The following is a 15,107-nucleotide window of genomic DNA, read 5'->3' on the forward strand; positions in this document are numbered from 1 at the left end:
GAGCAGCTTATGTCATGTACACAGGCAGGAACATACAGGAAGAAAACACACAGATACACCCGGGAGCACAGATGTGGATAATTCCAATTTACACAATAAATAGTTCATAGCATCACAATAACAAATAAATAGTTTTCTACTTACCTGGGGCAGAGCAATGCAGCTTTTTAGTTTTATGAAGTACAAAAGAACTGCTTGTTTTCCCCCCAGGTAATGCAAAGACAGCAGTTCGTGAGACGAAAGGAACATAATATTCTACAAAGCTCAGCTTCATGTGATCTTTTATTAAACCTGCATCAATTTGAGGTGGAGAGCAGACGCTGTAAAGCATAACCCACAGCTAAATGGTGAACAGTTGGAGTATTTATTTTTTGAGAAAAAGATACAATACCTTACCCGCCTTAGCCCCAGCAGTTCCATTACTTTCAATTCCTTTTTAGAATATTAATGAATAATGTCCATTAGGGTGGAAATAATTGGATTCGAGGTCAGACTGATACCTGTATGTGCTGGGATACCCATGGGACCAACAATCCAAGGTCCCTGCTTCACAGTTTACCAGTGGGCAGCTCAAGATTTTCCCACTGCATTTCTTGCCATTTATAACGTTCAGGGAAGAAAAGTGAAACATACAAGAACCATTTATTTCTGACTTTTAAAGTCATAACTCACGAGCACAATCTTTGGATTTAAAGTCATATAAGTCAAGATTATCCATAAAAGTATTTATACGGAAAATAACTCAGTTGCATTTTATTCGACATTTTACAGGAACCGGGTCACAGTGATGATTGAGAACTCAACAGCTGACCGAGTCAATGTGCAAGTTTGCATTGACTTCTATTTCCAGGTCGGCCAGTATTGACATAACAGAAAGTCCAGCACTGTGGGTCAGTACATGTTAATCTTCTTTTGGCCGAAGCAGACGTTTCTCAATTGCAGCCCACAGTTGCCAGGGTGAATGATAAATGCTCCACTGTACTGCAGCTTATTATCAGCGCTCAAGCAACCCAATGCCATGCGGTTAAAGTGGGAGCCTAAATGAGAGTGACGAAGTATGTTTGTCTTTCTGCAAAAGATAGCACTACACACATGTGTAGACCTTTCTCAACAGCATGTCGTTGAGTAATAGAGAATGGCAACACGCCAAACATCTTGACCTCTGAATATTTGTTTATACATTTGTCTCATGGGATCCACTAAATGTCACACTATTCTTAGGCTATCTGAGGCTCTGCTCCTAACGTGACACAAATACTAAATTGACTCAGCAGAGACTTTAAAGATCAGAACATCTCCTCTGTTGATTGCCAATAGAAGGCTACTTTACGTCCTTGTTTTCGATATCATAAGTAATAGAAACCAGATAAGCACAATTACATAGTACAATGGCTTATCAAAGACTCAATTCAACTCACAAAATATTAATTAATGTCCTCAATGAGAGCCAGGGCCGGATTATGGAAAAGTGCGAAAGAGTAGGCCTATCATTATTTAGTACGTTCAGTGTTGTGTCTGGTTAACATTGTGCAACGCATTCTTACATAATTGCTCCATGCTCGGCAAAGCGAGGGTTCTCTGCTCAGCGACACAGGGCAGACTTGAGGCATCAGAATGTAATTAATGGTTGCACATTATCAAGCAGCTGTTAGAGGGCTTTGTTCTGGTGCCAGTTAAGCAGTAGCCTCGTGCCTGTCTGTGCTAGGTAAGAGGGAAGCCACTCTGCATCAAAAGCCTGTACAGATAGATATCTTTCAGCCTTTGAAATAAGCGGATTTTAAATGAGGGGGAAACGTATTACATCCCCACTTTACTACTACTGAGGTGAGGGGAAGTTAGTTATTCTTTAAAATAACTATGCCTAAAATAGCCTCATGAGGTAATCCAGCCCACTAGTCAAATGAAAAATTCATTTTGTACTGTACTGTTTATCCCATCCCTTACTCATTGCTCAATGATGTGAACATGATGTAATCTGTGCTTCTCTGATTTCAACCTACAGTTTCATTTGACTGGCATGCGTAACCCACAAACCAGTGTAACTACTAGGGCCGACAAATCAGCAGGAAGGGGTAATAGACAACATTGGACAAATGGTAAAACACTTAACACATAGATGCTGATGTAGGCAGTAGCACTGTAGCAGGGTGCATGGTAGGAATATGTCATATGCTTTGAAAGTTTGTGGGAAAAAAACCCTGAATGTTGACAGTTTCACAACTCACCTCTGAATCATTACGCACCCTTTCCTGAATCACAGTTAGTCACAGTCTGACAAAAACCCAGCCCACAAATGGCTCTATGTTCACCACAGTGACGACCTCATTGGATCTATAGCCATTTTGGAATCAGTCCAAATGTTTTTCTTTCCATGTTTTATGAGATTTCCACTGGTGATATGTGTCATAAAACCGAATGAAGGGGTACTCTATTTTGCAATTAGAGGATGCTGTTAGTGGTCAGTTAAACTGAAGTGATTGTGAGAGGAAATACTTTGCTGCTCGGGCTTGGCCCCAAAAAAATACGTCCAAAATTAATTTACTCAGGCATATTGAGTTAGATTGTTCTATGCAAAGTGATAACAGAGGGTAAACTGTGTTCAATGTGAGTTTATTCATGCTAAAGTAATGAAAAGGTCAATTATGTTGCCTTCTGCTTAACCGACTCTTGGCAATATGACCAACAGCACAACCAGGCAGGAATAAAGTCTCATACATCTGTATTAAACGGCCAGAGCTCAATCATGCACAGTTAAGCTGTCTATTAAATATCACAACTAACACAATTATCATAATCTTACCCACATGATGTCATTATGGATTATTGGTTTAGACAAAAAAACCTCTTTGTAAACATAATTAAATGAACCTGCTCCCTCTTATCTCTGTCCGCATCATAAACTGCTTTATTAATTGCTATCAGTACTTAGTAGGCACAAGGCTATACTGTCAATGCACTGGCCTTTAAATCATCCGCACGTATCACAAGTGGCTTCCCTATTGATTGCGGCTGGCGTCATTACTGCTGTGTCATTTAAGTAATGAAGTATATTTTTAATTAAAATAAAGGTCTACTTAACATTGATCAGGGTTGCAAGCCCCACTTTGGTATAATGCATAAATAACCTAACATGGGTGTGATTTTATGGTGCTCATTTAAGCCCATCACATGTGCTGACACTACAACTACTGACACACAGCACCTCCTGGTTTCATCTTCATGAGTGCGAGCCTGTGCCTTCACCCTGCAGTGTATTTATGCTTAAGTAGCATTAATAGATCAGTTCGTAGAGAAGGATTTCAGACGTAGTGCTGGTTTAATGTAGAAGTGATGTTTTAAAGCCACGATTATCTACAGTGTGGGAGTAGGCAAGGCCACATTCCACTGCGGACTTCTTTAATTTCTGAGATGATGAACAATATTAATGGATGTGAAACCAACCAAGAAACTTAAACTTTCCTTTTTCTTTACAGAAGTTTGATGAGATGTAGTGTATAACAATGCAACCGCAACATCTGTTTGGCGTTGCAATATTTAGGATGTCTCAGCGCGCAGCCCTCCCCTGTTTACACACACTTCCTGTGTCTGATGGGAAAGAAGAGCAGTGTGACAAACAGGTCATGGGCATCTTCCCGGGGCAGCGAGGGTCATGTGAGCCACATAAGAAAAGGCTCCAGTCCACAAATAAATATTAGAGGCAGAGGGTAAGAAATCCTCAAGTACAATAATGATGTTCCCAAAGGATCCTGGAGTTTGGGACAGTAAACAAAACGTTTTGGTTAACTCATTATCCAACACAATTTGCTCAGCAATCTTCTATTTCCTAATGGATGAGAGGAAAATATTTCATTGTAATGTGTTGCGCACACTGCGATACAGATCCAACTCAAAAGAGAATAAGCATTGTCCACTTTTGAAGGAAAACAAATATATACAGTAAAAAAGGAGCGTTGTATGCTGAAACAGCAAAATGAACAAAAAGATGAATGCTTAACAGAACCCTTCTGAACTGGTGGCCAAAATACAAGATACTGTATATCCCACTATCCAGTTGAGATAGAGTAACCTACAAAGTAATTAATTATGTTGAAAAATAAATTAGCTATTCTAGAAAAGGAAGGAAACAAATGACCTAGTCTCTGACATCACAGTACACATATTTATGTATGAACATCTGCTCTGCTTGGGGCTATTTTAAGCCTGGAGGTTTTTTTATATTCAAGGTCATACAAAAGTGCATGATCAGAGGAACATTCCTGCTTTAGTTATTTCCTTATTGTTATCACATGAACAGCTCTTTAGTTTTGCCCCTTTGCCTTTCAGGGGCTTTCTTCATTGGCATTGTTTTGAATTGCTTCAGCTCAGACACTGGGGGATGTTGTGAAATCCTGGATTTACACTGAAAATAAGTCGCTCTGTGGGTTTGCATAAGTGATTCTTGAGTGTTTATTGCTGTGTTTGTGTGCCTCATCATGGTCTTCAGTGGAGTGTGTACAGTCAATTCCAAGAGAATATGACAGTCACGCAAAAACATATGTCACAAAAGTTTCTGTTTTCAAATCAAAGACCCGCATCCTTCGGCACTGAGTAAATGAGCTTTCTACTGAAACAGAGAGAGAAGATACTCTGCCCTATTTGCTTGTTTGTATAATGACACTTTGTAGTAACTTCCTAAAAGGACAGATCTGCCTGTGATTGATGAAGTATTTAGACACCACACAGCTTTAACCCACCATGTTACGTTGACATGTTGCACAAGCACTGAATGTGCTACCACAAGTGATCTATCCTGAGAGACCTCATAAGGCAGGCAGTACAGCATGTTCATAAATTAGCCAAAGCAAAACGGGAACTTTCAGTCATTCTGCACCAGAAGTAAGAAGGGAAACTCCCACACACTGTTTACCCAGTGAAATATACAAATATCACAGAAAACAAGTTCAAATTGGGAAATAATAATTTGATATACGTCAATCATGAGCGAATGTTTTCCTGTCACCCGTACTATTCAAAGAGTTCAATGTTTGCGATAAATTGGTTTTAATAAAAGACAAGGAAATCTTTTTGCAGGGTTTTTCTGCTTGAGTTACTGGAATTTTCCTCTTTCTCAGTGAAATGTGAGACATCAATATCTGCTATATTAAAACACAATCATTTAAATACAATTTCCTGACTAGTGGGTTGTTTCCTGTGCTAATGTGACATATTGCACATTGTGCTCAGTCAGTTACTCAGATTTGAGCATTTGCCTCCCACTCTGCACCTGGTGAGGTGTAGTTTGTTCATCGTTTCCTTTGGAATATTTTATAAAAACCAACCAAATAAACCACAAACTGAAAAAGAAACATGAATGCCAATAGTTGTGCAACTTGGCAAGATGACCAGTGCCAGCAACAGTCAAAGGGCCGTGGCAGTAAATTGGATCTGAATCGACGAGGGGGAGTGATGGGTTGTGGGAAATCCGAGCTCGTTTCCTCCCTTGTCAAGGTCCAGTAAGCGTAACTGCAGTCCATCAACATTCAGCCATTTACTGAATATCTCACAGATATGTAAAGACAGCCAATCCCTGTGATAACAAAGTGTTTTTCAAAAGAGTCACAAAGTCACATTTCACAATATTCAAAAAGATCACATGATTCCCTGTAAGCGATAGATAGCAGCAGTATGCGTGTGTCTGCATAATAATCTAAATCGTCAGCCCGTTAGAGAGGCAGTGGGACACAGCTGAGTCCTGTGGTGAGGTTGTGTGTGGGCCACTAAACATGTCCCGTGTGCTGAGCACCATTCGGTACGCAGGGCCATCTGCTTTCTTCTCTGGCCGCTGAGACAAAGCAGGCGGGGTCGGGCAAGAATTTCTTGTGGCAGGTCTCCAAATCAATAAGTATTGATTCCTCACTTATCTCAAATACAGGCTGGCTGATGAGATGCCACACATGTGACCTCCTGCAGGGAGAGGAGAGCGGAGGAGGCTGCGGTTTAACAAAGACACAGCATTACACAAGCACACAGCTTACATACCAGTGGTTTGGAGGAGGCAGACACTAAGCACACAGTGACTGACAGAAAGGCATATATACACAAGGCAGGTATGCACAGATTTGGATTCATCCACTCTAATGTATACACGCATGACAAGTCAAACAATGATTCATCCTATTTCACGTTGGACTTGTCAAAGCCTGCATGGACAGTTATCCCCCCTCTATCCTCTTTACTGTCCATCCTCTAACCCCCCTCCTCTGCTGCTCTCTCCTCTTGTTGCTGGCAGACAATTAATCAGTGCTTTGTCGGCTGGATGGCTCACATTCACTGCAGTTGCTGTGCTCAGCACAAAGGCAAAATAAATAAAGAGCAAGCAAACCCTCTAAACTGAGTGTCATGTGGAAGGGTGGATTGATGGATGGACTTCTGCATGCCGATAGTGGAATAAAGCTGATAGGCTGAAGGAAAGGGTTAATGTCACACAGGATATTAGTAACAAAAATGGAGGCGTTATAATCTCTTTGACAAGGGACAATTAAGTACACTAGGTGCATGAGCAGCAGAAGCATTCAAATGTGTGCACTCAATCAAACTCGATCAAAGAGCGCACTCACAGCAACTCTACAGGGCAAAGGAAGGTTTCTGAATGTGCTTTTGTGTTGTACATTTTAAATATTTACCAGTATTTCCTATTTTGCATTTACATATGCATCAAATCGCAATTCCTTGGACTGAGAACATCTTTTGATTCTCGGTCTAATCCTTACTATGGAGGATTAGATAGTGTCTGCACACAAAGGCATGAAGCTGTAGATGTAAGAGGAAAGACTTTGCTAGAGAAGACAACCATAGTCCACTATACAGTATACAGTAGTATTGTAGAAAACGTAAGCTTCTTGAATTTATATCAAACCATGAAGAACGCATTTTCTCAGACTAAGCCTTGCACCTATAGGACTTTCTCAGAGTAAACAACTGACTCACTACAATGATCAGCCTGCATACTCCTGATGAAGAAGCTTCATGACTCAATTGTAGAATGACGATTCATGAACCATGAATAGCATTTCTCAAGCTTAGAAACACACACCTTTGAAATGTGTGTAAATCCCCAACATCTCTGTGCATGCCAGTGCAGTTGCATCACCCTCTCATAAACATGACTTTTCACCCACTCCCTGATTTCCAGTGCCCTGTTGATCAGGAGAAACAACCTCTACTGTGGATATAATGTTCGCACAACTATTGAAACTGTTTTTGACTGATTTGCAACACTCACAGTAGACCGGCTTCACACTATGACTTAAAAATGTGTCTTGAAATCCAGAGTATAACATCTACAGCAGGCAGCCACGGGTGGTTAGGAGGAATAGAAACGGAAATGTTTTCAACAGCTGCTTAATGAGTACTGCTCCAATAAAATATTCATTTTAAATGACACACTGTTATTCTCCACTTTCTCAGGTGTCCTTGTGAGCTTGAAACATTGCCTTATTGAATAAAACACTTTCATACATGATGGAACATTTGAAACATGACAGAAAAGAGAAAAAACTGGCAAAGAATCAAAGCAGGAAGGAATGAAATAATTGCATGTGTGACTACAACGCAATTAAAGTACCAGGCGCAAAAGGAGCTCCTTGATTCCTAATTTGCAGATCATGACTGCTGTGAAATGCAATTAATGAATTCCTGATTTATTTAGTGAGCTGTGATGAATGAGCTCCTCTGAGCGCACCGAGGCAGACTGTAACGTGCAGCACTTCATCCCAGCAAAGCATAAGACCCTCCTTAAGAAAGTGAAGAAATTATGTCTGTAAGGAAAAAGGAGACAGAAAAAGAAAGGCACGTTACAGAAATGTAAATGTACACGCAATTAAAATGAATTCACTGTGAAGTATTACCAAGCTTAATATAATAACAGGAAACAAAGCTGGGATGACAGATTCAGTCGCCTGTCGCTTTGAGGTCTCTAAAAGGTGAAATCAAAGCAGCAGGTGAACAGCCTGTTGTTTAGAATGAGTGCCATGCAGAGGGCACAGACTATCTTTCTGTTTGTTATCACACAGATGCCAGAGGGAGCATTCTGCAAAATGTCAGACAATGCATTTCCCTGGAAGACTGCCATGTCCCTGCAGGTACAAACAAGCTACAAGATGATTTTGGGTGGAAAACAGGGCACGACTTGGCAATAATTGGAGGTACCCTTTGGAAATCTCTGCTTTGTTTTGAATATTCACTGCAGGATTAATGAGGATGTGAGGGAAACTCCACAAAGCCTCTTATTTATCTTAGCTGTACTGTCCTAGCATAAATGTTTTGCATTCTTTTCATTTAACAAACACGGTGTACAGTGTTGGATCCGATGAAGTGATGCTGGTTACAATGTAAAGAAATAAGACTGGAGTTGAAATATAAGGCTATTGTGTTTATTCACAATGCATACCCAATCAGCTGTTCAAATCCGGAGCAAGGCAGGCCTAAATATGGAAATGTCCAGTGTGAAAGAGCCTGATGGGCTGCCTAATAACTCAACCTTCTCCACCCATTTCTGTCTCAACATAACAGGTGTTTAGACTGTGTGCCATAAATCATGCCCCTGCCACATGTTGCCAAGCAACTGATTAATTAGTACAGCCTCCTGAGAGAGGAACAGTGGCGCCAGCATGGAGAGCTCAAATCAGTCCCATGGTCCGAGGAGTCCACTGGCCCACACGTGTAGTGTTTTTATAGGGAAAGTGTATACACTACGGGACTTTCACTGCACCTTAAAGAGACATTAGTAATGGTTGAATACAAATGTTAACAGCAAAAGCTACCAAGGGTGTGGGGTTATCCAGATAACAGGTTTAAAATCTATCTATTTTTTTCATCTGTAAAAACTTACATTCCAACCTCCTAAATGTCCTACTTTTCCCATTAACAACAACCTGCTACCACAAGTTTAAATTGAGGCAGAAGATGCAGTTTAATGCTTTTTCGGTGATGAATTACTCAGAAATATTCAACAGGGACACAGTCTTGGGAAATGTTTAAACCACTAATGAGGATTTGAGAGCTGAAATGGACAGTCGTTACCTTCAAGTCATCAGGTTCAGTGTGAGTAGTACATAACTTGAAAGAAGAAAGCTGTGTAAAAGACAGTAGCGTACTTGACAGGATTCAAAACACTATTCACACAGTTCTTCTCAGTGTATTCAGATACTGTATGTAGCAGATATACAACTTAGACAGAGGATTTTAATGCACAAGGTCACCTTTACCTTTCCTGTCACTGTGCTGTGTAATACATACAGATGATCTTCCCTTTGTGCTGATGGTGCCTTGCCCTGTTCCACTCAAGCATTCCTCAGGGGTACTCTAATATGAATACTTCCTAAATCTGTATGAATTTCGCCCGACTGATATCTAACAGTAGGCTGGCACAGAGGCAAATCTTGTTTGCTCCCGTTGTGGACTTTCTGACAGGCTGTCAGAAAGCATAAATACAAAGTGTCTGCGTGTGACACCTTTTCACTCTGGTGTCAACACTTTCTTTTTCAGAGAAGTCTGAGTTGGCAAGCCAAGTTTAACAATCCCAAGGGCACATTTTCTGTGAACAGAGACAAGAAACAACTCATTTTGATATATATCATAATAAATAATACAAATGGTATGAAATTGCCCTTATAAATATACATATGACAGTCAGAGAAAAGAGGTGGATTTAGTTATTAAATTACTTAAGATATGATTGGATTATATTACTGAGATAATTTCTGCCAACATTTGTTTGTAGATTGATGGGGGCATAAACTTGATAGGTTTAAAATATGTTCTGTTTCTGGATGCTAAATCATCTTGCGTTAGAGACCTTTTAGTATTTCACAGGCTTTCAGCAACAGCACTAACTCAGCAACCTTTCAAATTGAATGATATGTTCTTAAAGGCTACTATTTTTATGGGCCATGCAAGCTTAAACAGCAAAAATAGCACAAAACACAAGCAATGCTGCACTGTGTAGACATGCTCAAAACAGGTGGGTTGTGGATGGTACACATTGTGGGAATGAGCACAGAAAACTGCAGTGTGCTACAGTCCCGCCAGATGCAGCTCCTCCTGTGAATAACACATGAAGGACAGTAATCACTCATGAAACTATTACTTCATAAAGTAATGCCTGGTCTAAAAAAGGACCCATGGGCCTTAAAACCCTATTAATGGCCTCTTAAGGCTGTGCAGAACTCATCCATGCTAAAGCCGCATCTTTATAGGGTCATAATCTAACTAATGGGGCTTACGAGCTGAATCAGGCTTACTTTTTCCACACATCAGAATCTGGTATGTAGAGAGCTCTCAATCGTTCTATAATATGACGATGGCTGGCTGATCCATCTATGCACAGTGTATGGGATCCTTCTGTGTGTTTTAGAAAGGGCATGCTAAGTTTACTAATGCACACACACTCTCTCACACACACACACACACACACACACACACACACACACACACACACACACACACACACACACACACACACACACACACACACACACACACACACACACACACACACACACACACACACACCTAATTGACGGACCCCAAACATGACTTCTTCTGTCTTGTACTGATTCCTAGTAGGGAGGCACGTTTTGATGCCTAACTCCATTTAGGTTAATTTGAGAGCATGAGTTATTTGGGGGAATGGAGGAGCTATGTGAACCATGATAGAAAACTAAATGGTCCAATTCTCCCTGTCAGGTGGACGCACTTCCCTCACATCATCCTTGGCAGTCAGCGAGGCTAAAAGACACCAATTAATCTCCCCTGGCTTTTACAGGGCAGGATGGCACAGGAAATGGATAGGCAAAGCACACTGAGCAGAAAGAGGATATGTAATTTGCTGTGGATCACTGCGCATTGGCTGGAACCAGTTATAATTAAAACAGCTGTCAGCAAAAGTTTGACAATTATAGTATAATTTGTAATAGCAGTCATTTAATTAGCTCTCTCCATAGTGGTGCTTTCCTATTCTAGCTAAAGCCGTACAAAGAGGTGGCCAATGTATTATATTCAGCTTAAATTAAGTGGCTTAAGAGTCTTTTGACAAATTGCTTAACATAATGTAGATTAAAAAAAACATGACTGCTCATCATGAAGTTAACTATGCTTTGTTAGCTTTCAAACATTGTTTAAAATTATAAACCAATGAAAGAGAAGTATAGAGATCTGCAGTGGAAATGCCATGCAATCCGTTTCTATCGTAGCCACACAACTTTTTTTTATGTCAACCTCTGTAAGTGGAAAGTGAGTGTGATGTGGAGGACTTGAATACATAATGCATGTATCATCAATGTTACACATTTCTTATGGATGTATAAAGATCTGTATCATTTTCTCTATCCTGAGCTGAATAACAATCTCTGCCTGCTTCTTTAACTTGTTGATTTCCCCTGGCTGGGATGTCTCCTAATAACCAACTGCCTGCCTCTCCTAACACAGTCGCACAGTAAGAGAATGATGACTCTGATGCCTCAACAACATGCATGCTGCTGGATGGTGACTTTCACCAACAGATGGCCATTTGCTCAGGGCTATAGGAATACCAATGAAATGAAATAGCAAGAATACTAAGCAGCCATGAATTTTGATTCATGTTCTGCAGACAGCAGATTCCACACTATTCCAATTTATTGCCCAGATTTCTTTTTTTATTATTTCACAGTTAGAAATATTTCCCCTTTTTTGCTGGCTGAGCTTTTAACAGTTTCTTTAAACTAAATCGAGTTTTGAGTTTCCTGATGACAAAGTTGTGCTAGAACCCTAAGAAAGTGGGAAGTGGAGAGGCTAAAATAAATCAATTTTTCATAATAATGAGCCTGTCACTATTATATTCTACACCCAGCTGGCAATAGACTCTGCCAGCGTGTTGCTTGTGTGTGTCTGTATGTGGGTTTATCTGTGGTGATGATTGAGTAAGTGTATGTGTATGGATTCTATGACAATCCATTATACTTCAAAGCTGTTACATTACTTTAAATGTGTCAATAATACAGGTAAACACACTGGTCACAACCCTGTCTTCAAACATTCAAGTTCATGTGATACAAAATCCTGAACATAATCTGCATAACACTGATTTGGAGATGGTGCATGTTGACTATTAAACACTTTCTTTAGGTAAGGGAAAGGTTTAAGTGGGTTCAATAACACATCTGAAACGGGATATCAACTGTCTGGACCAGAACACATATTCAAAAACTAATTATTAGTAAATAACATTTGAATATAGAAACTTCAGATGCTTCTTCTTCTACACACCACCCACACAACATAATAAAATGCTTGCAAAAGCAGAGAAGTATTGTAAAAAGTGTGTTTTTGTTTCAATGCAGGACACGCAAACCATCCCTTTAAAAACCACACAAAGCACCAACTACGCACTGGCAATAAAAATGGAAAATATTTGCTTGTTGCTTTTGATTTTTCTGTGTGCAGGGCATAACAGATTGCAATATAGTTTGGCAACATTAATGTGAACACACATCAAGAATCGCTGTAAGTGTTTAAGCATTCAACAAACAAAAGTGGCTAGATGATGTACAAGTGTATAAATCATACATGCAGGTACTGTATGTCAGAGCTCACAGCTCCTCACCTCTCTACTTATCGCCTGAAATCGAGCATTTCCACCGGCATTCTGCTGTCTGACTCGAAGCTCCAACGGGCCAATGAATACCAAATGAGCCGGTAGAAATCCAGCTGGGAATAAATTGTGGAAAGGAAACATGGTCTGCCCCCACACCTCCCCCCACCTTTATTGAACTACAAGTCACATTTCAAAAAGGTGCACAGATCTCAGCTTCTCTCATCTTAAGCATCTGAACAGGTGCGGTTTAGACTCTGCCCTGGCACGGATTTAAACCTGAGCCCCGGGTCAAAGATAAAACCTTGATCTATGCATATTGCAATTTGAAATGAAGCAAAGTCATCAGATGTTTCCGCAATGAGCAGCACGGACGGTGACGCAGTATGGTGATGCATCTGAGCTCCGCTTGTGTAGCGTTGCATTCTTACACAAACACACACGGATACTTATGGACTGCTGCTCTTTTATACACTATCGACCTTCCAATATGCACAGATGCAGACAAGCACAGGAGCAAAGACTGAATGCTACACACACAAGCACGCTCTGCTTCTGCTCCCAGATGAGTCCGACTAACGGACCGTGGAGAGGGAGGTGCAGTGATGCAGAGACGGGGGCCAGATACAGGGCTTCATGTTCGTTGACTGGGAATTATCACATCAAACTTATGTGCCCAATGGTTCTGACAGGACCAAGGGCGAGCCATTAAAGCCTGGTGTGGACAGGAATGACTCTGCTCGACTATGACTAGGCAATGGCTATTGTTGTGCACCAGTGATCCACACCCCACCAATAACATTCAGATTTACGCAGACAACCAGGGAGGAAGTTCCTTTCAAACATGCTAAAACAGCCAGGAGAGAATTGCTGGAAATGTTCTCTAAGCTTCCCTGACTGTTGAACAGATGAGTTTTCATTTTCATGATGTGTTCACACTTCATCCACTGTGGCTGTGACATTTTTGAGAATGTGGACTTTATTCCATGAAATTATTACCGTTGAAATCAATCTCTGGTGCTCCGTAAACTATGAGCATTTATGTACATGATGTGTTCAGACTGATGTATTCTGCTCAGTGTTGACATTGGAGATGTCAAAGCTTCGATTTACCATGCTGTGGTCAGAAATCACAGGCAAGGTAGTCATTTTGACCAGATCATTTGGCGATGATCCTACATCTAAAAGGATCCAGCAATTGATTGTTATATTTCACACTAAAATCAAGGTTCAACTGAGGTCCATTCTGATGTTTCATCAATCCAATGGTGTAAAGCAGGGCCTTATTCACCATATACATTGGTGGGGACACATCCCCCCCCAATATTCAAATACACTCAAAATGTCCCCCCCCAATAAATAGAAGAAAAAAAAAAAGTTTTAATTTTTTAATTAAAATAAAATTGCTATTCTATGACTTCTTTATTTTGGTTATTTGTACACTTGCAAAATCTATATTTTCTGTTATTGTGAACTTCACCAAAATTATATTTCTTTTCATATGTAAATTGGTTCCTTATTTTTTACCCGGGGGTGTATTTCGCTGTTGCACGTCTGAGTCCACCTTCAGTTAGCTTGATGCTCCAAGCAGGTCAGTTATGTTTTAATTTGCCCTCCATCAGTTCTGGTATCTTTTCTAGTTAGCCCTAAAGTAATCTATATTATTTTATTTCGTAATGGTAATGTTAATGAACCCTCCGGTTTAGCTTCTTTGTGTAAGTAACTTCTGATGTTAAAACCGAACTTTTCAGGAATAGTAGCTAACTAGCTGTGGGCTAGCTGGTTTCAGTTGTTAGCCAGGGTTTGGCGGGCTAGTGTCAGCTCTGTGGAAAATGACGGTGTCGATTTGGATGTAATCCAATAGATATTTATTCATGTGGATTATTTCTATTTTATTTTGTAATTTGTAGGGTGTGTGGAAAGATTTAAAACTGTGATGTGTGACACCTATGGAATACCAAAGGTGCCAGAATTAATTAAATAATAAATACTCTACAATTATTATGAAATAGTATTTCATAATCGTCAGAAGCATTTAAAAGATACTCACAAGCAGGAGGTTTGCAGTGTGCATCATAGCTTGTGCTGGGTTTAGAACGCTCAGAATTGCTAATTAACATGTTTAATTATCTTATATCCAGCGCTGCTGACCCGTATTCATCACATCAGCAACTGCAGATCGCCGAGGTCAAGCTGTAAGCATGAGCAAGAGGAAGGGTGGCAGCAGAGGTCGCGTTAACCGAATATTTTCCGTCAATGACGGATTTTTTCTCACAGTGACGGAAAAATCTGAAAGCAGTCCGTCATTTTGACGGATTAGAACACAACTCGGAGCAGCGCCAAAATGCCCACCAGCGGCTCACATTATATTACATCCTTAGTGGCCAGGTAGACTGAAGGCGATCTACTGTACTCTACTGTAGTCTGTAACTATTATTTAGTAATTCACACCCCTGTCCAGTTGGTGGCGAGTGTGTGTATATTAAGTAGCTATTGT

Source organism: Notothenia rossii, assembly GCF_949606895.1.
Source record: "Notothenia rossii genome assembly, chromosome: 5".
In the NCBI taxonomy this organism is placed as follows: domain Eukaryota; kingdom Metazoa; phylum Chordata; class Actinopteri; order Perciformes; family Nototheniidae; genus Notothenia; species Notothenia rossii.